Source organism: Macaca thibetana, chromosome 3, assembly GCF_024542745.1.
Source record: "Macaca thibetana thibetana isolate TM-01 chromosome 3, ASM2454274v1, whole genome shotgun sequence".
NCBI classification, from domain to species: Eukaryota; Metazoa; Chordata; class Mammalia; order Primates; family Cercopithecidae; genus Macaca; species Macaca thibetana.
In genome coordinates, this window is record NC_065580.1 from 127,764,498 (window position 1) to 127,789,953 (window position 25,456).

The following is a 25,456-nucleotide window of genomic DNA, read 5'->3' on the forward strand; positions in this document are numbered from 1 at the left end:
GCTATATAGACAATTACGTGATCTGCAGAGACAATTTGACTTTCTCCTTTTTTATTTGGATGTCTTTTATTTCTTTGTCTTGCATAAATCATCTGACTGGGACTTCCAGTACTCTATTGAATAAAAGTGGTAAAAGTAGACATCATTGTCCTGTGGTTTGGTGATGCATGATTCAGCACGCCTGTGAGGCTGGCACTCCCCTACTGGAACACAATCTTCAGGTGGGATTGGGCATCTTATCCATAGATCTTGCCCATTGTTAAGACTGTGACTCCTCTGCTTTGACCCAACTCACAGGAGGTGTTGACGAAGCCAGGACTTGTGTTGGACTGTAAAACTTACTTCTGAATTTTTCCTAGTGTGTGATTAGGCCATAAAAGCCCAACTCCTGAATAATTTGACTCTTCTTTTTAGGCCATGACCACAGATGAAATTGTGACATATGTGGACCATACACCTAAGCAAAAGTGCCTGGGCTGGCCTACAAAGGGCATTTTACAAATCACTGGGACCAGCACCCAAGTGATGACAATTCTTTGCCTGATCTCTGCCTATAAAAAGCATTGCAGCTGACTGGGCGTGGTGGCTCATGCCTGTAATCTGAGCACTTTGGGAGGCCAAGGCAGGTGGATGACCTGAGGTCAGGAGTTCAGGACCAGCCTGGTCAACATGGTGAAACCCCATCTCTACTAAAAACACAAAAAATTAGCCAGGCGTGGTGGCGGGCACCTGTAATCTCAGTTACTCCAGAGGCTGAGGCAGGAGAATCGCTTGAACCCAGGAGGCGGAGGTTTGCAGTGAGCCAAGATTGCACCATTTGCACTCCAGCCTGACAACAAGAGTGAAACTCCATCTCAAAAAAAGAAAAAGAAGAAAAATCATTGTGGCTTATATCTAGGTGCATCATGTAAGTGATGTGACTCCCTTCTATTGCCTTGGCCCTGCACTTAATGGTGCATTGTAACACATAATGGTACTGCACCCAGGTGATACAACTGCATTTTGGGTTGTGCCAACAGGAAGCTTTGTAGCATATCACTTGACTCAGCACCCAGGTGATGTTTCTCCTCTCTTGCCTTGCCCTGACCACAGGGGAGATTGTGACATATGCTAAACCCAGTGCCAAGGTGAGGTCACTTTCATACCTTGGTTTTGCACATAGCTGCCATTGTGACACATGTCTAGGCCAATTGCCCAGGTGAAGTCAGTGTCCGCACCTTACTAAGACCTGCCCACAGGGGGAGTTTTGATACATCACTAAAACCAGCATCCAGGTCATGTGACGCTTCTTCCAGGGTCCTGCCCACAAGAAAGTTTGTGACATCTCACTGGACCAGCACCCACACAGATGATGTGACCTTCCTGCTTGTTCTCTGTCCGCAGGTGATATTGTGCCATATATCTGAGACCAGATAAGAGAACTAATCCTGACTCTTAAACCTGGAGCCAGGTCATATGCAAGATGGTGACTCCCATTCCTGGAACTTTCCACCAGTGTTATTGTGACATATACCTTTGCCCAGCTCCTGAGTGATTTAATAATCCTGCCTAGGTGTAGCCCACAAATGAGATTGGGAAATTTACCTCAGCTGAGCATCTTGGTGATTTGACTCTCCTGTCTTAACAATATCCTCAGGAAGAATTGTAGTATGTCTCTGGACGTACCATCTAGGTTACCTGACTCTCCTCTGCTGCCTGGACCCTGCTTGCAGTAGGGATTGTAGCATTTATAAGCACTACATCCAAATGATATGACTCTCTTGCCTGGTTCTTTCAACAGGAGGCATTGTGACATATCTCTGGGCCCATCATTTGGGTGATATGAGCCTCCTGTTCTATCTGGACACTGCCCACAAGGGGCATTATGCCATACATCTGGATGTAACCCCCAAGTTATGCAACTTTTCTGCCAGGAACATGCCTATACGGAGAATACTGGAAAACTTCAGGCTCAGCATTTACGTTATTTGGCTGTCATTCCTGTTTCATTACCATAGAGAAAATTGTACATACACCTAGGCACAGCTCAGAGGCATGATAATGACTCTCATATGTAGATCCCACAAATAGGAGTAATTTTGACCTCATAACTTACTTTAGAAACACAAGTGATTAAATCTCTTTCTGGTTAAGAAAAAAAAATTTAAAAAGACAAAAGTTTATAGCAGCCTCAGATGTTTTAGAAAGCCCTTGGCTTGTACAGGGCGTGTCATAACAGAACCCAGCAGAAAGGTGAAATTGTGAGTCTCATATGCACATCCAGCTGACAATAAGGACTGTCACCGTCTCACATATATGAAGCCAACTGTCACTCATGAAAACAGGACATGTGTGGTATTGTAAATCTTATCCTGGGAATATTCTGCCAGTGTGATTGTCATATAAATCTTTGCCGAGCACTTGTGTGATTTGACTCTCCAGACTGGTTCCAGCCCACATATGTTATTGTGACCTCTACCTGGGCCAACCTCTAGGTGATGTGACTCTCTTGCCTGGGCCCTGCTTTCAGTAAGAATCATGACATATCACTAGATCCAGCACCCGGTCATGTTACATTTTCTCCTGAGCCGTGCCCGCAGAAATCATTGTGACATATCACTGCGTCAACCACTTAGGTGACGTAATTCTCCATATCACTGTGTCAACCACTTAAGTGATGTAATTCTCCTCATTAGAATGAGCCCTGCACCCAGTGGGGGATAGTAACATATGGTTGGGCCAGGCACACAGGTACGCTTTTGCTAGGTCCATGTCCTAAAGACAGCATTGTGACAAATCTCTGAACCTATCACCTAGATGATGTTGCTCTCCTGCTTCGGTCCTGCTTACCTGGATAGTGACATATTGCTAGGCCAGGCACAAAGTTGATGGTACTCTTTTGCCAGGGTCATGCCTCAAGGAGGACATTGTGACATATCTCTGGGCCTATCACGTAGGTGATGTGACTCCCTGCTCAAGCCCTGTCCACATGGAACATTGTGACATAAGGGTAGAACCTGCGCCTATTTGTTACAAGTCTCTTGCCTGGGGCCTGTCCTAAGAGAGCCTTGTTACACATCTCAGGACCCAGCATCAAGATCATGTGATCATGTGGCTCTTCTGCCTGCTTTCACCTCTCATGTTAGATTGTGTTATATACCTAGGGAAGCACCTAGGTGAAATGACTCTTCTCTTCTGCCTGAGCCCTGCCTACTTGGGACATTGGGCCACATATCTGAGCCCGTGTCCTAAGTGATGTGACTCTTTTCTTCTGCCTGAGCCTTTACAATGGGGTGATGTGACATATTGCTAAGCCCAATACTTAGGTAATATGACTCTTCTTTTTGTCTCGGACCATGCCCGTGAAAAGGAATTTTTGACGTATTGCAGGGCCCAGCACCCAGAGGATGTTCCTCGTCTGCCTGGGTCCTGCTTAAAGAGAGAATTATGGCATATTGCTGGGCCCCTCACCTGATGGTGTAAGTCTCCTGCCTGTGCCACAGAAACAGAAAGTATTTTTACATATCTTGGGCCCACTCTGTCGGTGTTTTTGCTTTCATCATTTGTCTGGGTTTTTTTTTTTCCACATTTGGGATTGTGCCATATTGCTGGGTCCAGCACCCAGTTAATGTAACCCTCATTTCTAGACCCCACCTAGAGAGGGCACTGTGACATATTGTTTGCCATAGCACCTAAGTTGTGCTACCCTCTTGCCACTTTTTTTTTTCTACAAATGGAATTATGAAATTTACATTGCTTCAGTTCACAGGCATGATGATCAAACTTAAATTGGAATTCCAGCAAGAGTAGATCTTTTGCCTCTCATCACTATGCGTAGGGCAATAGGTAAGGTTATGAGTTGCATACTGTAGAAAGCTCACAGAAGGTTGCAACACTAACTCATATTCTAAAATCTCCTTGGATGGTACACAGAGTTTCATAAGAGGGCCCAGCAGAAGGTTAAGATCATGACTGTTTATTACACATGCAGGTGAGAGCAAAAGTCACCATCCCACATTTACAAAGCCCACCGTTGAAGTCCTGAATCTAACAAGTAAATAAAGTACAAAGATAATATTGTGACTTTCATACGTGGATCTTACTACAGGTGAGATGGTGACTTGTTTCTGTACCCAGATCACAGGCATAATTATGGGTCTCCTCTCTGAACCCAGCCTATAAGAGAGGTGTCGACTAATTGGGTTTAGGGCAATATGTAAGTTTGCAAGTCAATGTGAGCATGGAGGCCTCAGAGTGGTTTGCAACTCTTATGCATGTTGTATAAAGCTTTCAGATGTTGTAGAGTGTGTCGTACAATGACCCAGAAAACACGTGAGATTGTAACTCTTATATACACACTAAGCTAACAGTTAAAGATGTCACCCTAAGAGATGAGGAGATTGTGTCATATCACTAGGCCTAGTACCCCAGTGTTGAGACTTTTTGGCTTAAACTACAGGTGCATTGGGATATATCGCTGGGTCAGAATCATAATAATGTGACTCTTCTGCTTGGACCCAGCCAACAGGGGATACTGTCACATATCTCTGGGCCTTCAGCTAGGCGATGTGTCTCTCTTGCCAGTGCCCTGCTCACAGGGGACACATATCTCTAGATATGGCATGTAGGTAATGTGACTATCCTCTCCTGCCTGGATCCTGCCCACTGAAGAAGTTGTGACATACTGCTGAGTGCAAAACCTAGGTGACATCACTCTCTTTATCCTGAACTCTTCCAGGAGAGGGAATTACAACATATTGCCGAGCCCAGCACCTAGGGAATGTGACTATCCTCTATTTTTTCAACCCTGCATACAGTGGGCATGATGACATATTATTTGGGACTGTCCCCAACTGATATGACTCTTCTGACTGGGTCCTGTCTATAAAGGAGATTATACTGTATCCCTGGCTCAGTACCCAGATGATGTGACTCTTCCGTCTTGTCTCTGTCCAAAGGTGAAATTGTGACATATACCTGGATTCAGCTCATATGCACAATCATAACTCTCATACCTAGACCCATCCAGGGGCGATATTTCAACTCTTATAGCCAGTCTTACGGCCATGGGTAAAGTCCTAGATCTCCCACCTGTAAGAATTCACAGAAAAGTGTGCTGCTCAGGCATAGCATGTAAAGCCTGAGTGGTACGAAGAGTGTCGTAACAGGCACCAGCAACCAGGTGCTATTGTGACGCTTGGATGCACACCCAGCTGACACGATTATCATTCTCACATGTAAAGAGAGCCTACAAATGAGATACTAAATCTCACACACTTAAGCAGTTGAAGCTTGAAATTGTTACTCTCATACATGAATCTGATCCACACGGGGTTTAGTGATGTTTGAACAATGATTTAGCACACCTGTGGTGCTTTGACTCTCTTACTGGAACACAATCTTCAAGTGGGATTGGGACTCTTATACATGAATCTTTTTTTTTTTTTTTTTTTTTTTTTTGAGACGGAGTCTCGCTCTGTCGCCCAGGCTGGAGTGCAGTGGCCGGACCTCAGCTCACTGCAAGCTCCGCCTCCCGGGTTCATGCCATTCTCCTGCCTCAGCCTCCCGAGTAGCTGGGACTACAGGCGCCGCCACCTCGCCCGGCTAGTTTTTTGTATTTTTTAGTAGAGACGGGGTTTCACCTTATTAGCCAGGATGGTCTTGATCTCCTGACCTCGTGATCCGCCCGTCTCGGCCTCCCAAAGTGCTGGGATTACAGGCTTGAGCCACCGCGCCCGGCCATGAATCTTGCCCATTGTTGAGACTGTGACTCCTGTACTTCGACCCAACTCATAGGAGGTGTTGACTTTTCATGCGCGAAGCCAGGACTTGTGTGACACTATGAAACTTATTTTTGAACATTTTCAAGTGTGTGATTGGGAAGTATGACTTTGCCCAGCATCTGAGTGTTTGGACTCTCCTTTCTAGGCCTAGAGCACAGTTGAAATTGTGACATACGTGGGCCAAGCACCTAAGCAATGTATAACACCTTCTTTGGCAACGCGACAAAGGGCACTTTTACATATCACTGGGACCAGCATCCAGCTGATGTGAAATCTTGGCCTGAACTCTGCCTACAGAGCATTGTGGCTTTTATCTAGATTCATCATGTAAGTGATGTGACTTCCTTCTACTGCCTTGGCCTTGCACTTATGGTGCATTGTGACACGTAGCTGGGTACTGCACCCAGGTGATGTGACTCTTTTTTTTTGGGGGGGGGGTGGTCTGTCAATAGGAAGCTTTGTAACATATCACTTGGCTCAGCACCTAGGTGAAGTTTCTTCTCTCTCGCCTGGGCCCTGACCACCAGAGAGATTGTGACATATTGCTGAAGCCAGCACCAAGGTGAATTCCCTCTCCTGCCTTTGTTCTGCACATTAGGGGCCGTTGTGACATATCCAGACCAATGGCCAAGGTGAAGTTTGACTCCTCTCCTGCCTAAGCCCTGCCCACAGGGGGGATTTAGATATATCACTGAAACCAGCATACAGGTGATGTGACTCTTCTTCCAGAGTCCTGCCCACAAGGAGGATTGTGGCATTTCACTGGAACGGCACCCACTCAGCTGATGTGACTTTCTTTTCTTCTCTCTGCCCACCGGTAATATTGTGCCATAAACCAGAGACCAGATCAAAGGCCTAATAATGACTCTTGTACCTGGAGCCGGGACATGTGCAGGATGGTGACTCTCATCCCCGAACCTTTCCACAGGTATTATTGACATATACCTGTGCCCAACTCCTGAGTGATTTAATAATCCTGCCTAGTTATAGCCCACAGATGACAGATTGACATATACCTGGGCCAAGAACCTTGGTGATTTGACTCTCATATCTTAACAGTGTCCTCAGAAGGGATTGTCACATATCTCTGGACGCGTCATCTAGGTTATGTGACTCTCCTGTCCTGCCTGAACCCTGCTTCCAGTGAAGAGCGTAGCATTTCTCAGCACTGCATCCAAATGACGTGACTCTCTTGCCTGGGCCCTTTTAACAGGAGTTATTGTGACATATCTCTGGGCCCAGCGTTTAGGTGATATGACTCTCCTCTCCTGCCTGGACATTCTCCACAAGGGGCATTATGCCATAGAGCTGGGCCTAGCACCCAAGTTTTGTGACTGTTCTGTTAGGGCCCTGCCTACAAAGAGAATGTTGGAATATTTCTGGCTTAGGATTTAGGTGATGTGGTTGTCCTGCCTGTTTAATAACTACAGAGGGGATGGTGACACATACCTAGGCACAGCTAACGGGCATGATAATGACTCATATGCAGACCCAGCTAATAGGAAAAATTTTGACTCTTATAACTAGGTTTAGGGACATGAGTGATGTAAAGGGGTCTCCTTCTGGTAAAAAGGTCGCAGAAGATTACAACACTCGCACATATTTTATAACGCTCTTGGGTTTTATAGAGAGTGTCATAACAGGGCCTAGCACATGGAGAAAATTGTGAGTCTCATATGCACACCAGCTGACAGTAAGGACTTTCACCGTCACAGATGGATGAAGGCAACTGTCCTACATGAAAACAGAATGTGTGTGGTATTGTAAATCTAATCCCTAAAATTTTATTTCATCGTGATAATCATGTGATATAAATCTTTGCCTAGCACCTGTGAGATTTCACTCTTCAGACTGGTTCCAGCCTACATATGGGATTTTCATATCTACCTGGGCCAACCTTGAAGTGTTAAGGAACTCTTCTGCCTGGGGCCTGCTCTCAGTAAGAATTGTGACATCACTGGTTCCAGCACCCAGCTGCGCCATTCCCACAGACATCATCATGACATATCACTGTGTCAATCACTTAGAAGACATAACTCTCCTCTCTGGAACGGGCCCTGCACAGAGCAGGATAGTGACATATTCCTAGGCCAGGCACACAGGTGATGATACTCTTGCCAGGGCCATGCCCAAAAGAGAACATTTTGACATATCAGAGGGCTTATCATGTAGGTGATATGGCTCTTCTTCTTGGGACCTGCCCACTTGAATAGTGACATATTGCTAGGCCAGGCACAAAGGTGATGGTACTCTCCTGCCAGGGCCATGCTCTAAGGAAGGCTTTGTGATATATCTCTGGGCCTGTCACCTAGGTGATGTGACTTCCTGCTTGGCCCTGCCCACATCGAGCATTGTGACATAAGCGTGGAACCTGCACCTAGGTGATGTAACTCTCTTGCTTGGGTCCTTTTCTAAGGGGGACTTGTGAATATCTCTGGACCCGGGACCAGTTGATGTGGCTCTTCACCCTGGGTTCTGCCCACCTATGAAATCGTGACATATACTTAAAGAGGCACCTACATGATATGACTCTCTTTTTCTGCCTGAGCCCTGCCTACTGGTGACATTGGACCATATCTCTGAGCCCCTGACCTAAGTGATGGGACTCTCTTCTTCTGTCTGGGCCTTTATACTGGGAAGATTGTGACATATCGATAAGCCCAGCCTTCGGTATTGTGATTCTCATCTTGTTGCTGAACAACACCCATGAACAGGACTTTTGCCGTATTTCAGGGCCCAGCACCCAGTTGATGTTACTCTTCTGCATAAAGAGGGAATTATGCGTAAAGAGGTCATGCATAAAGAGGGAGTTACAGCATATTGCTTAGGCCAGCACCCTAATGATGTGACTCTCCTGTCTGTGTCAGAGCCACAGAAGGTATTTCGGCATATCTTTGGCCCATTTTGTAGGTGTTTTGGCTCTCATCACTTTGCTGGGTTTCTTCCACGTGTGGTTGTATCATATTGCTGGCTCCAGCCATCAGTTAATGTGAGCCTCTTTCCTAGGCCCTGCCTAGAGAGAACATTGTGACATATTCCTTGGCAAAGCACCTAAGTGATGTTAACATTCTGCATAGTTTTTTGCCCACAAATGGGATTATGACATATACCTTTCTTCAGTTCAAAAGCATGATTATCAAGCTTATATTGGGATTCAGCCAATAGGAGATATTTTGCCTCTTACCACCAGGTTTATATCAATAGGTAAGGTCCTTCATTGCATAGTTGTACCAAGCTCACAGAAGTTTACAACACTAACTCATATGATAAAAGCTTTTTGGGTGGTACAGAGAGTTTCATAACAGGGCCCAGCAAAAAGTTAAGATTGTGACTCTCAACTACACACTCAGGTGAAGGTAAAAGTTGTTACCATCCTACATTTACAAAGCCCGTTGTTGAGGCCCTGAGTCTAACATGTGAAGACAGCACAAAGTTGGAGTTGTGACTTTCATAAGTGATTCTGGTCACAGTTGGGATGGTGACTCATTTCTGGACCCAGCTCACAGGCATAATAATGGTCTCATCCCTGAAGCCAGCCTATAGGAGAGACGTTGACTGTCATACCTGGGTTCAGGGTATCTGTCCACCTCATAGGTTATGTAACTCTCCTCTCTGGAATGGGCCCTGCACAAAGGAAGGATAGTGACATATTGCAAGGCCAGACACACAGGCAAGAGTACTCTTTTGCCAGAGCCATGCCCAAAGGAGGACATTGTGACATATCTCTGGGCATTTCACCTAGGTTATATGACTCTCCTGCTTAGGCCCTGCCAACCTGGAGAGTGACATATTTCTAGGACAGGCACACAGGTGATGGTACTCTTTTACCAGGGCTATGCTTCATGGAGGACATTGTGACATATCTCTGGGCCTATCACCTAGATGAAGTGACTCCCTCCTTGGGCCCTACCTACATGGATCACTGTGGCATGAGCAGAGAACCTGTACGTAGGTGATGTAACTCTCTTGGCTGGGTGCTGTCCTAAGAGAGCCTTGTGACCTGTCCCAGGACCCAGCACCCATGTGATGTGGCTCTTCTGTCTGGTCTCTGCCCACATGTTACGTTGTGACATATTCCTAGGGAAGCACCTATGTGATAGAACTCTCCTCGTCTGCCTGAGCCCTGCCTGCTGGGGACATTGGGACATATCTCTGAGCCCATGACCTAGATGATGTGACCCTCTTTTTCTGCCTGAACCTTCACAATAGGAGCCCAGAACTCAGAATATGTTATTCTCCTCTTTTTCCTGAACCATGCCCACAAAAAAGGAATTTTGACCTATTGCAAGGCCCAGCATCCAGATGATGTTACTCTTCTTCCTGGGTTCTGCATAAAGAGGAAATTATGGCATATTGCATATTGCTTGGCCCAGCATTCTTATGATGTGACTCTCCTGCCTGTGCTGGAGCCACCGAATGTATTTTGACATATCTCGGGCCCATTATGTAGGTGTTTTGGCTCTTATAACTTGGCTGGGTTTTTCCACGTGAGATGGCGTCATATTGCTGGGTCCAGCACCCAGTTAATGTGGCCCAATTTCCTATACCCTGCCTAGAGAAAGCATTGTGACATGCTGCTTGGCACAACACCTAAGTGATGTTACCCTCCTGCCTAGTTTTTTGCCCACAAATGGGATTATGACATATACCTGACTTCAGTTCACAGGCATGATGATCAAACTTATATTGGGATTCAGCAAATAGGAGATGTTTTGCCTCTCATCATTACGTTTAGAGCAATAGGTAAGGTCCTGGGTTGCATATTTGTACCAAAGTCACAGAAGCTTACAACGCTAGCTTACATTGTATCAACTCTTTGGTGGTAGAGAGTTTCTTAACAGTGTCCAGCAAAAAGTTCAGATTGGAACTCTCGATTACACACACCCAGGTGAAATTAAAAATTGTCACCATCCCACGTTTACAGTGCCCACTGTTGAGGTCCTGAGTCTACCAAGGGAATACAGCACAAAGTTGGAATTGTGACTTTTATATGTGGATCTGGCCACAGGTGGGATGGTGATGCAGTTCTGGACCCAGCCCACAGGCGTAATAATGGGTCTTCTCCCTTAACCTTGCCTATAGGAGAGATGTTGACTATCAAACCTGGGTTTAGGGCAACGTGTAAAATTGTGAGTCCATTTGAGCACATGGGCCTCAGAGAGGTCTGCAACTCTCATGCAGGTTTTATAAAGCCCTCAGATGTCATAGAGAGGGTTATACATTGGCCCTGCACACATGTGAGATTGTGACTCTAATACACACACTCAGCTAAAAGTTAAAGTTGTCACCCTCAAAGATGATGAGGTTGTATCATATCACTGGGCCTAGTACCCAGGTGTTGAGACTTCATTCCTCAAATTCCTTTCCATGGGTGCATTGTTACATATCACTGGGTCAGAATCACAGTAGTGCGACTCTTCTGCCTGGGCCCTGTCAGCAGGGGATATTATCACATATATCTGGGCCTGTCAGCTAGGTGATGTGTCTCTCCAGCTTGTGCCCTGCCCCCAGAGAACATTTGGAAATATCATTGAAACGAGCGTCTAGGTGATGTAACTCTCCTCTCCTGCCTGGGTCCTGCCTACGAAAGGAATTGTGACATATGGCTGGGTGCAAAACCTAGGCTGTATATGTCTCCTCTCTATTCTGCACTCTGCCACGAGAGGGGATTATTACATATTTATGAGCCCAGCAACTAGGTAGTGTGATTCTTCTCTGTTTCTTAAACCCTTTCTATAATGGGATTAGTGACATACTACTTGAGACTTTAGCTGGGTGGTGTGACTCTTCTGCCTTGTCCCTGCCCACAGGAGAAATTGTGCCATATACCTGGGTTCAGCTCACATGCACAATAATAACTCTTATTCCTGGACCCAGCCCGTAGAGATATTTTGACTCTCATAGCCAGTCTTACGGCCAAGGGTAAAATCCTGGTTCTTCCATTTGTATAAACTTCACAGAGGATTATGACACTTAGGCATATTATATAAAGCCTGAGTGGTACAAAGAGTGTCATAACAGGGACCAGCAACCAGGTGAGATTGTGACTCTTGGATGCACATCCAGCTGACACAATTGTCATTCTCATACATAAACAGAGCCTATGAGTGAGGTACTAAATCTCACACATAAAAAGCAGTCAAAGGCTGAAATTGTTACTCTCATACATGGATCTGACCCACAGTTGGTTTGGTGACGTCTGAACTATGATTCAGCACACCTGTGAGGCTGTGACTCTTCTACTGGAACACAATCTTCAACTGGGATTGAGGCTCTTACACATGGATCTTTCCCATTGTTGAGACTGTGACTCCTGTATGTCTACCAAACTCACAGGAGGTGTTGACTCTCATACCCGAAGCCAAGACCTGTGTGGGACTGTGAAACTTATTTCTTTACCTTTCTGAGTGTGTGACTGGGACATATAACTTTGCCCAGCCCCTGAGTGATTTGACTCTCCTTCCTAAACCGAGACCACAGGTGAAATTGTGTGATGCATGGAACAAGCACCTAACCTATAAAACTCCTTCTTAGGTTCTACCTACAAAGAGAAATTTTACATATCACTGGGACCAGTACCCAGGTGATGTGAATTTTCTGCCTGAACCCTGCCTTCAAAGAGCATTGTGGCTTATCTCTAGGTCCATCACGTAAGTGATGTGACTCCCTTCTACTGCCTTGTCCCTGCACTTGTGGTGCATCGTGACACATAACTGGGTACTGCACCCAGGTGACATGACTCTCCTTTTTGAGCGCTGCCAACAGGAAGCTTTGTAGCATATCACTTGGCTCAGCACCTAAGCGATGTTTCTCCTCTCTTGCCTGGGCCTTGACCACAGGGGAGATTTTGACATATTGCTCAGCCCAGCACCAATGTGAGGTCACTCTCCTGCCTTGGTACTGCACATAAAAGCCATTGTGACATATATCTAGGCCAATTGCCTAGGTGAAGTGAGTCCCCTCCCTTGCCTAAGCCCTGTGCAAAGGGGGGACTTAGATATATCCCTGAAACCAGCATCCAGGTGATGTGACTCTTCTGCCAGGTTCCTGCGCACAAAGAGGATTGTGACATCTCACCGGACCCACACACCCAGGCGATGTGGCTTTTCTACCCTCTCCCTACCCACAGGTGATATTATGCCATATACCTGGGACCAGTCCTCTTATACCTGAAGCCAGGACACGTTCAGAATGGTGACTTTTGTCTCTGGACCTTTCCACAGGTGTTTTTGTGACATATACCTTTGCCCAGCTCCTGCGTGATTTAATAATCCTTCCTAGGTCTAGCTCACACATGAGATTTTGACATATACCAGGGCCAGGCTCCTTAGCGATTTGACTCGCTTAACAGTGTCCTCAGGGGGGATTGTAGCATATCTTTATACCGTCATCTAGGTTACATGATTCTCCTCTCCTGCCTGAACCCTGCTTCCTGTGGAGATTGTAGCATTTCTAAGCACTGCTTCGAAATGATATGACTGTCTTGCCTGAACCCTGTCCACACAAAGCATTGTGACATATCTCTGGGCCCATCATTTAGGTGATATGAATCCCCTCCCTTGCCTGGACACTGCCCACAAGAGGCATTGTGCCCCAGAGCTGGGCCTAACACCCATGTTATGTGAATTTTCTGCCAGGGCCTTGCCTACAAGGATAATATTGGAATATTTCTGGCCTAGCATTTAGGTGATGTGGCTGTCCTGTCTGTCCCAAAACCACAGAGGGGATTGTGACATATACCTAGGCACATCCACAGGCATGATAATGACTCTCATATGTGAACCCAGCCAGTAGGAAGGAGTGATGTCCTGGATCTTTTTCTGCTAAAAAGTTCACAGAAGCCTACAACACCCACACATATTTTACAAAGCTTTTGGATTGTATAGAGAGTGTCACAACAGGGCCCAGCACACAGGTGAAATTGTGAGTCTCATTTGCACACCCAGCTGACAGTAAAGACTGTCACTCTCTCACGTAAATGAAGCCAACTGTCATACATAAAAACAGGACATGTGTGCTATAGTAAACCTCATTCCTGGAATTTTCTGCCAGTGTGATTGTTATATAAGTTTTTGCCAAGTGCTTGTGTAATTTGACTCAAAAAGCTAGTTCCACCCCACATGTGGGATTGTGATATTTACCTGGGCTAACCTCTACGTCATGTAACATTTTTGCTGGCCCCTTCTCTCAGTAAGGATTGTGACATATCACTGGATCCAGCACCCAGGTGATGTTACATTTTTGCCTGCACCATGATGACAGAAATCATTGTGACATATCACTGTGTCCACCACTTAGGTGATGTAACTCTCCTTTCTCAAATAAGCCCTGCACACAGGGAGAATAATGATATGTGTCTAGGCCAGGCAGAGAAGTGATGGTACTCTTTTGCCTGGGCCATTCCCCAAGGAGGGTATTGTGACATATCTCTGAGCACATTACCTAGGTGATGTGACCCCCTGCTTGGGCTCTGTCCACATGGAGCATTGTGACATAAGGGTGGAAGCTGCACTTAGGTGATGTAACTCTCTTGCCTGGGTCCTGTCCTAAGGTAGCCCGTGACATATCCAAGACCCAGCACCCAGGTGATGTGGCGCTTCTGCCTAATTTCTGCCCACATGTGACACTGTGATATATACCTCGAGAAGCATGTAGGTGATATGACCTTCCTTTTCTGCCTGAACCCTGCCTATTGGGGACATTGGGACATATCTCTAAGCCCATGACCTAAGTGATGTGACTCTCTTCTTCCACCTGGGCCTTTATAATGCAGGGATTGGGACACATTGCTGAGCAGCACTTAGGTGATGTGACTCTCCTCTTTCCTGAACCAGGCCCACAAAAAGGGAATTTTAACGTGTTGCTGGGCCCAGCACCCAGATGATGTCACTCTTCTGCCTGGGTCCTGCATAAAGAGGGAATTATGACATATTGCTGGTCCCAGCACCCTGATGATGTGACTTTCCTGAATGTGCCAGAGCCACAGAAGGTATTTTGACATATCTTGGGCCCATTCTGTAGGTGTTTTATCTTTTATCTCTTGGCTAGGTTTTTTTCCACATGTGGAATTGTGTCCTATTGCTAGGTCCAGCACCAAGATAACGTTACCCTCCTTCTGAGGGCCTGCCTGGAGAGGGCATTGTAACATGTTGCTTGCCACAGCACCTAAAGGATATTACCCCCCTGCCTAGATTTTTGCCCACAAGTGGGATTATGACATATACCACGCTTCAGTTCTCAGGCTTGATAATTAAGTTTATACTGCAATTCAACCAATAGGAGATATTTGCCTCTCATAGCTAGGCTTAGGACAATAGGTAAGGTTCTGAGTTTGCATATTTGTACAAAGCTCACATAGTTTAAAACATGAGCGTGTATTGTATAAACTTTTTGGGTGGTACAGAGAGTTTTGTAACAGGGCCCAGCTGAATGTTAAGATTGTGAGTTTCACCACCTCTTATGATGGCACTTGTCTTTCATGTGCATCTGATTCACATCTTTAACAGCTGTGTTCAGAGCTCCTGCTTCCTTTCAGTACAGAAATGCATTCCTCCCAGGAGCCCAGGCTTTACTCACCTCCTCTGTGAGGCTAAAGGCGAAAGTACTGCAGAGCTCAGAAGTTGCTTTTTAGAGAGGGTTTATATGCACAAAACTGAGTCTTGGTGTGTGGATTGGTCTGAATTACATTTTGAATTTATTTTCTCTCCCAATGCTTGTAAATCTGGTCTTTGTAAAATAGTATCTGTACCTTTTTTGGTGGTGGCCATTCATTCCAGAAAGTCTGTATTGCTTTCCATATGGATTTTCCAAGTTGCTACTGCTTGCTTTGGGTGTAATGCTCTAACATATGAAGGTGAACTTTTGTTATTGGTGACCTGGTATTGTGTTTTTAACTAACTTCAATTCTCACAGTATTAATGATAATTCCAAGAAGACTATGTTATGATAATATTTATAGACTTTGAAAATCTGACATAAAGTCCCCTGTTTCAGCAGCAAGTAAACATTAATTTTTTAGGTTAGTGTTTTTAGAAACTTGTGCTAAACAACAATCTGATTATTGTTGTTGGACTATAACCCATGTATTATTATAGCAGCTGTCCACTCTCAGTTTTGTGTATATATAAACATATCTTTATGTAATAATTTTATCTATAACTTTAAGATTTTTTTCTTATATTTTTCTTATTTTTCCAAACAGTGCTGGCATATTTTTAGATATATTACACAAAATGTACAACAAAATTCTAAATATTTATTTATTTATTTATTATTTCTATTTTTTTGACTTTTCTTTTTATTATTATTATTATTATTATTATTATACTTTGAGTTCTAGGGTACATGTGCATAACGTGCAGGTTTGTTACATATGTATACTTGTGCCATGTTGGCGTGCTGCACCCATCAACTCGTCATTTACATCAGGTATAACTCCCAGTGCAATCCCTCCCCCCTCCCCCCTCCCCATGATAGGCCCCGTGTGTGATGTTCCCCTTCCCGAGTCCAAGTGAGAAGACCTTGGCTTCCTGACCATTGTAAGTTTGTATTTTTTTTTTTAAGTTTGTATTTTTTATATTCATTTTACATTGAATTACAAATTTCTGTGTAAAGTTCTGTAATTATTTTTTTTTAATATTTGCAATGTTTTTATCAGATAAATAAAAACTAATAGTTTGGGTATCAGATTTCCTTCCTACAGTTTAAGTTTTGTAATGTCCTGTATAGTAAATAGCATCTTTTTAAAGAATACAATTTGCTGACTTTTACACATAGATACAGCAGTGAAAGCACCACCACATTCCAGATTCAAGATAATAAACACATTCCTCCCTCTCCAACGTTTTCTTCTCCCCCTTTCTAATTCATCTGTCCTTCTCCCTCCATTCTATTATCCTTCCCCTGAACTGCCATTTCATGTAATGGAATCGTACAGGACAGGTATTTTTGATGTTCTGGATTCTGTAAAGTCAGAAAAATCATTTTCACATTGATCCATATCATTTTACATATTAATCGTTTCTTCTTTTTTATTACTAAGTAAAATTCCTTTGTATGGTCATGTGACCGTGCGTCTATCCTCTGCCTAAGAGAGAGACATGAGGCTTCATTTTTCCATTTGGTCTTTGTCCTGAAAACCAAAACCAGCACCTTTGCAAGATTTTTCTGTGTATCCTTGCGTTTTCCAACTCCATGATCAATTGACAGGGAAAACATCCAATTGATTTTGTGTTTAAAATTGTTTAAACATATAGAACATAAATAATAATTATTTTGGAACTCTTGTTGAAAAATCATTGACATGAGACAAGTGACTTTTGCAATTACCGTTAACATTTTATTATAAAAACGTTCATACATATAGCATTGATTTGTTAACACTTTAATGAACATGACTTAACACATATCTACCCCATCTTTCCATTCCTCCATCCACTCATCACCCCATCTTATTTTAGATGTATTTCCAACTAAATTGGAGACATCAACATACTTCACACTGAATGGTTTAGCAAGACTAACATTAACTGAAATTCAGTATTTTTTAATAAAATTTTCTTCTAAAGAACAGTGGCATAGAAGAAAATATACAAATCTTAAGTGTAAGTTTACTAACTTTGAAACCAGCCTACCCCCACCCCCTTTCAAGATCTACAATATTATGTCATCCCAGAAAGTAAACTCTCCTTCCCAGCCAATCCCTTTCTCATCATAGGTTAATTTTGCTTAATCTAGAATTTCACATATATAGATGCAGGCCATGTGACAGGTACTCTTTTGTGTCTGCCTTATTCTGCTCAACACAATGTTTCTGAAATTATTCCCATTGTTGCATGGATTTCTAATTCAATTCTTTCCATTTAGGACTCAGCATATGCGTAGTCCTACCTGTTGAATGGCTCTCTGTTTAGGTCACTATCTTGAAAGAAACATTAAGATGTTTTCAAGAACATACAGCTAAGTCCTGAGGAATCTATGTAAGAGTGTAATCAGAAGCCATTATCATTATGGATATTTGGTTTTACGAAAAAAAATCACGGAAAATATTTATTAGCATAAGAATTATAAAAACTCTGCCATTAACATTATGAAAATTAAATAAGTTGGTGTTAATAGAACGTCAACAGAGCTGTCAGGCAAAAATAAGTTTTTTTTTTTACCTTTGTGTTCTTTATCAGAAATAAGGCATGAAGTTTCACCACTTAAATAGAAAATTATTTCTAAACTTTTCTGCCTTGTAGTTCTATGGTACGGATGGAAGGAAAGCTTCTACTCTTCTCTCTAAATGTTCACTGCAGAAATAAACTGACAACAGACAGTTTAACAGGAGAAGAAAACATACAACCCTATTAACAGGCATAAACATGGGAGCCAGCCAAAAAATGAGACTGCTAGAAGAGCCAGATTCTTGATGCTTAAAGAGCACCCTCTTCTCAGGGCAGAGTGAGATGGAGATGTAGGTAATTTAGAGGGGCACCACATGATTTTTTAGGGGAAATTAAAGAGCCCAAGGAACAAACAATTTTCCTGACACAAAATTCCTCTGAGATTATAGGGAAGAGGCAACAAACTGCAGGAAGGTGAAAAAAAGAAGTGCACTGTGTCTCATGAGGAAGAGAAAACCCTCTAAATAATAAATAAGAAGTGTGTCTGGACATGGTAATAAGTGGTAATTTCAAATTATATCATTCAAAGTGCATGTTCCTGGTTGCAGCTGGAGAGAGATCAGTATGTCAAAAGTCTGGACTTGGTAAGCATTTGGCTGCTAAGTTGTGCCATAATTTAGCTTTTAAGCGTTTTTATTTATTGGGTGAACTGAGCTCTACATTTTCTTTTGCTGTTCAGTATAGTAAAAGTGTCTGGGTGTCTAGGGGCTGAACCTTCTTCTGAACAATGACTTATAAAAAATACTAATACCACAATAATTTTTTATATTCAAGGAAAGAGGAAGAATGTTTTATTTTTACAACTCAGATAATTACACATCATTCAGCACTACCCTTCATGATACGTAGAAAACAGAAAATATATAAGTTATGAAGATATCTAGGTACATTAAACAGTCTCTACCCCACTTAGTCCTGAACAGAGAATTTTCAGTGTAAATTGGAGAAAGTTTTGGATTGAACCACTTTTTAAGTATTCCATTAAGAAAAGTTCAGTTGAGCTGTTTGACTTAGACATCTTTGCACCTTCTCATCTTTGTCCTTGTTATCTAGTCATCTATCCCATTATCTCCTAGGCAGGGAGGTTGTGGGTGCCTCACAATGTTTCTTTGCTTCTCGTTATTTCATATGTATGACATTTCTCCTAGCTCTGAACTGGGCCAGCTACTTTTCCCCTGAAACCGAGCAGTGGCTGTGGGATAGATGTGGTTGCTCTTTCATCTTTTTAGATCACCCATTGTTTCTATCAAAATCCTGGTACAGTATTTGCTTCTATTCTAGGTGCAAAAATCAGGAAAAAAAATCCTACAAAGAACTTGAAAGATGCTATTTCAATAAATAACTCTTGAATTTCAGAGGCATATAACCCACATCTGTGACAGGATTTGCATTGCATCTTGGCTATGATGAAAACAAGTATTTCATGTCTTAGAAGATTAAGATCATACAATATCTATATGGAATTCCTTGTGAGAATTCACTAATTGGTGAGAATATTTTGTGTTAGGTTTAAACCAGCTGCAGTGAAGCTGGTGTCAGGGAATGGAAAGTGGACTTTGAACAGAGCAGAAACAGAAGAAAGATGCTCTGCTGCAGATCAGGAAAAAGCAGGGGGTGAAATGTTACAAATTCTAGAACTCAGAGAACTGAAGGTAATTACTTCCTTTTCACATTGTGAAACATTTTAACCTGTGGTAAAATATTCATAACATTAGATGATAATTACCATCTAACCATATTGAAGTCTACAGTTCAGTTATTTGAAGTATATTCAGGTCATTGCATAATTATTGTCTGCTAAATGTCTTCTCTCAAGTCTTTCTTAAAGTCATGAAATGTAAATGATGAATCCATGGATTAACAGTGGAAAGCCTGGAAGTCCAATAGCCAGGAAGTCCATAGCCAGGAAGATATGCTGTCGGTCAGAGTCCCCACAGCATGAAAATGAGTTTGCCCTGGAAAAGGAAAAAACAGCTTTTTGCCCTCAGATTTCTCACCTTCTTCTCTTCCCATCTGAACCAAGGATTCAGGTCCATTTGTATGCATACAAAGAAAAGGGGTTTATCTTTTTCAGGAATTAAAACTGACCTGCAAGACGTCTTTTCTTAATGGAGATCTATAGAAGCTGAAGTCCAAAAGGTGACAATGAAGCTCGGCAATTACACAATCTACAGATAAAGAAAGATTGCCAAGGAAGAGTAAGATATTCATTGACACAAATACTGTTGTATGAACCATGTCCCAAAGAAAGTAGACAACTGTAATGTCCTTGAGAATATTTTCTGCAATATTTGTGGCAAATTCAGTGAGGATAAAATTGAGTTTTTTCTGCCTGCTTTGTTAGTTCAGTCTTCGTATTTTCTTTTCCTTCCTATATTCTTGTTTATAATTTTTTAGGGGGAAGAAAAGTACTGGTACTGGTATTGTTCAATTTAAGGCTTGGGTCACCTCTGGATTCATTATCACCCTCTTAGATTTTGGTCATATGACATTGTATTTTTCTGCCATATGAATAGTCTTTTTAAATTAATTGTGAGATGCTGACTAATAATATTTAGCGATGAATTAAAGCCTAGTAGCATTTTATCTTGCTGCGGAAAAGATGGGAGTCTACTTCTGGGGCATGGCCAGGGTTCCTAGCACACCTGGACGCCCTCTATATACTCAGCAATTGAGGCCATCAGTGCAGGCTCAGCCCCTACAAAGACCAGGGTACTTCCTGTCCATCTCTATTGCTGGTGTGTAACTCTTCTGGGTTCCAACCAAAGCCAGTGGACTTCAGAGGGGTCTGATTGGCAGACCCTCAATCCACTTTGTTTCCATCTAATCCCATGCATGTGTGCAAAAGCTGCTCTGCTTCTTTGCATCTCAGTCGTCCCTTTCAGAATCCAATGATGAAACTCAGGGAAATGGGCTCCAAATGTGAGGCTGACCTTCTTCCTGGGCTTTCTTCTTCTCCATCTCAGCTTCATGTCCGTTCACTTCTGTGTTAGCAATCTGATGAATTAAATTATGGGTTTTATATACTGTCTGGTGTTTCCTATTGTTCTCACAGGAGATCAGAAACTTCAGATGCACTCGTGTCTACTCAAGAGCAGAATGCTTCCTTAGATTCCTTCCGGACTCAGGTTTTGTGTTTCTAGTTTCCAAGGGCACAGCAGAAGTAGTGATGTCCTCACTAGCTTTTCACTTGCATTAAACTGTGACCTCATTTAGGGTGAGGACAGGACCCTGTTCCCATTTCAGCTTTAGCACCTCACAACACACTCCTTGCTTGAGGTCACTCCAGGTAGCATGTGTTGAAGGATGGCCTGGGTGGTCAGAAACAAGTACATTAACTTTCTCTTTAAAGTGTTATTGTTCATGTTTCCTAGAGTTCTTGGAATTTTACACGTCCTTCATATGAAATCAAGTATCAAGTGAGATCCTTAGAATCAGAACCATGAATCAAGTAGTGTGAAGGCAACACAGCAAACCTACCTTTTTAGGCCATTTTCTTTTTCTGCACTCATCTCTGTGAACCGAATCTTGTTAACGTTGCTCAACACCAGGGTGGATGATACGCAGTTGTCACCAATTTTCAGGACATAACACCCTGACTAAGTAGCCATTTAGATCATTTCTAATTCAGTATATGTGCACAGCACTCAAATTAGCCTTCTCTCTCAATAAAGATCTTTAAAGTCGATGATAAGAGTTCCGTTCCTGAATTATGGAAATGTACAGTAGTGAACTGCAGGGTTAATGACACCACGGTCTGGGAGGATCTCTCTAAGACTGATTGTCAGGATTTTGGCATTAGCCTCTGATGGAGAATCAGGTCTCCCACAGGAGGAGTAAGATGAGTAGCGATCCCTACTCTATCCTGATGGAGTTAGTTTTGATGAGTTGGTGAGGTCTGGTTTTCCACACTAAACTAAAATGAGCTTTTGCTGTGTCAAGCACAAGGCTGACCCCAGAAGCAGACATAGTAAATCTCACAGAAGCTTGTAATAGTCCTTACTTACTGAAGAATAGGAATATAGAGCTATTATGATGATTTGGAAATAACAGGTGACTTGCTAGGAGGCCAGAGTGTGATTTTTCTTTGTCCCTCAATGGAGGGTGTCAATTCTTCCTCCAGTTGTGAGGATCATTTGCTTCACTTATGGGAAGGTTGGCAAAGGACCTTTGAATGATGGCCTTCAGATGTCAGAAGGGAAGAGAGAATCCCACATGGGCTAGTGAATCATGTGCATGTATTTCCCTTCTCACCTCAGGAAGCTGAGAATGAAAGAACGTGAGTGAGCAGAAAACAAGAGACAGCTGTCAGAGGCAGAGGGAAATGTAAAATTGATTATGGAAAAAAAAACACAGCTACATGTGAGTTCAGAAATTGAACACCAGCCTCTTGGGAAACCTCCATTGGAGTGTTTTGTTTTCAACCTTTGTACAATGTTTAGACACAGTTAACACAGAAATAGAAACAAATGGTCAGAAGACATATATAAAGAGAGAGATAATTCACACAAGGGAAAACAAAGTACCTTAGGATTTACCAGTGACCAAAGCGTGTGAAGCAGGGAAACATCTCCTGGCCCCAATGCAGGTCAGATTGTGTGGAATCTAGGTTCATACTAGCCTTTCTAGGGATTGTGTGAGTTTTTGTCATCCTTAGAAAAGCACGTTGTTAGGACTACAGGCGTGAGACTCCGTCTCAAAAAAAAAAAAAAAAGAAAGAAAAGCATGTTGTTGTAGGATCAACCACATTCTTCAAACTGACCGTGTCTGTTGAGAAGCCCAGCTTTTTCTGCCCTGTGAAATATGGCAAAGACATTAATACAATGAGAATAGAGCTTTATGATAAAAGATGACAAGTGAAGGATGAATTAGGTACATATTGAGAATAGGCAAGAAAATTGTCAACTCAGAAACCATCAAGCATTAAGTAAAGCAGGAGGAATCATTATAGCAATACCTTTGATCATACTGTACTTTTATAACCATGTGAAAAATGTTTTCTATATATAGATTTACATAGGGTACAGTTATGAGATAACAGGAACATTACAGATTATTTAAAATCATACTGAAAATGGTGCTTTATCTGATGAAAGTAATTCTAAACCATAGGACAATGATTTAAGACATTCAAGAGCTGCAGTGGCGGGTAGAGGATTACTATAGATGAGAGTTAAGGAGCCTTCCTCCCCACAGTTATGGAATCTTTCAGTGCTGATGCAGATGATTCCACAACACTTGGACTCACTCAACATATGATTTTTCATGTGTTGGCTTTTTCAGGTCATGCCTTCTGCCAAGAAAGGCTCTCGAAGAATCCTGTCTCCCATGGAAGGAGTCAGACAAGGAGCAATCCCCTGCCTCCCAGATGCTCCATTTTGATTTAGTTGTGAACTTGTTAAATACTATTAAAAAAAGTGTTCTGAACTTGTTAAATCAAAACACGGTTTTTTTTCTTTGATATAAGGTCGCACATCACAAAGCATTTACTCAGTTGTTTCTAGCTTTTAGTACTGGATATTTGTATGTGCCTATGAAAGCTCAATAGGCTCAGACATGCCACTTCTTAACTTCTACAAAAAGAGTGTTTGGAACCTGTTTCATCAAAACGCATGTTTAATTCTGTGATATAAAACACTACATCACAAAGCATTTTTACAAATGGCTTATTTCTAGTTTTTAGGGCTGGATATTTCTATTTTTATGCAAAAGCTCAATAGGTTCAGAAACATCACTTCTTAGATTCTACAATAAGCCTGTTACAAACTTGTTGAATCAAAACAGTTTCCATTCTGTAATATAAAATAGCATATCCCAAAGCATTTTCACAAATAGATTATGTTAGAACTGGATATTCATATGTCTCTGTAAAGGTTCAATAGACTTTGAAATGTCACTTAGATTCTACAAAAGAAGTGTTTGAAACCTATTTCATCAAAATGCAGGTTTAATTCTGTGATATAAAATAGCACATCACAAAGCATTTTTACAGACAGAATGTTTGGGTTTTAGGGCTAGATATTCATATTTTTTATAAGGGCTCAATAGGTTCAGAAACAACTTTTTAGAATCTATAAAAAGAGTGAGTGTTTTGAACTTAAATCAAAACACAAGTACAATTGTGCTATATAAAATAGGAAATAACAAAGTGTTTTCACACATAGCTTGTTTCTAGTTTTTAGGGCTGGATTTTTGTATGTTGCTATAAAAGGACTCAATATACTCAAATATGTCACTTTTTAGATTCTACAAAAAAAAGCATTTGGAACCTGTTTTATCAAAATGCAAGTTCAATCCTGTGACATAATACAGCATATCACAAAGCACTTTCACAGATTGCTTGTTACTAGTTTTTAGGCCCAGATATTCATATTTTCTTATCAGGGCTCAGTAGGTCAGAAATGTAACTTCTTAGATTCTAAAAAAATCATATTTTGACCTTATTGAATCAAAACACAGGTTCTATTCTGTGACATAAAATAGCACATTACAAAGCATTTTCACAGATAGCTTGTTTCTAGTTTTTAGGACTGGATATTGATAAGTTCCTATAACAAATTAATAGGCTAGGAAATGTTCCTTCTTAGATTCTACAAGAAGAGAGTTTGGGACCTGATTTATCAAAATTAAGGTTCAATTCTGTCATATAAAACAGCACACCACAAACAGTTTTCACAGATAGCTTGTTTCTAGTTGTTAGGACTGTATATTTGTATTTTCTTATAAAGGCTCAATAGGTTTAGAAACATCACTTTTTAGATTCTACAAAAAGAGTGTTTCAAACTTGTTGAATCAAAACACAGGTTCCATTCTGTGATAAAAAAGAAAAAAGAGCAAAACACAAAGCATTTTCACAGATAGCTATTTTCTAGTTTTTAGGACTGGATATTTGTATTTTCTTGTAAGGGCTCAATAGATTCAGAAATGTCACATCTTAGATTCTACGCAGAAGTGTTTCAAACTTATTTAATCAAAACATAGTTTCCATTCTGTGATATAAAGCAGCACATCACACAGCATTATCACAGACAGCTTGTTTCTAGTTTTTTGCACTGGATATTTGTATGTTCGTATAAAAGCTCAAGAAGCTCATCTATGTCTCTTATTAGATTCTACAAAAAGAGTGTTTTGAACTTGTGGAATCAAATCACAGGTTCCATTCTGTAATACAAAACACCACATCACAACGTGTTTTCATAGAGAACTTTGTTTCTAATTTTAAGGGTAGGATATTCATATGTGCTATAAGGCTAAATTAGCTAAAAAATGTCACTTCTCAGTTTCTACAAAAAGAATGTTTGGAACTTGTTTCATCAAAATACAGGTTCAATTTAGTAATAAAAAACAGCACATCCCAAAGTATTTTCACAGATAGCTTGTTTCTAGTTTTTAGTGCTGGATATTTATATTTTCTTATAAGGGTTCAATAGGTTCAGAAATGTCACTTTTTGGATTCTACAAAAAGAGAGTTCTGAACTTGTTGAATCGCAACATGGATTCCATTCTGTGATATAAAACAGCACATCA

General features: G+C 41.9%; 1 long non-coding RNA gene across 2 annotated transcripts; it reads left to right on the top strand.

The window, feature by feature from the left end:
* The first annotated feature begins 14,318 nt into the window (after positions 1–14,318).
* Positions 14,319–23,389, top strand: LOC126950283 (uncharacterized). Of its 2 annotated transcripts, none has more exons than XR_007724144.1 (4): positions 14,319–14,413; positions 20,004–20,127; positions 22,189–22,291; positions 23,213–23,389. It is a non-coding gene; the product is annotated as an uncharacterized LOC126950283 (long non-coding RNA). The 2 variants fall into 2 exon arrangements; XR_007724143.1 differs by lacking the exon at positions 14,319–14,413 and adding an exon at positions 14,607–14,751.
* Positions 23,390–25,456: the final 2,067 nt, after the last annotated feature.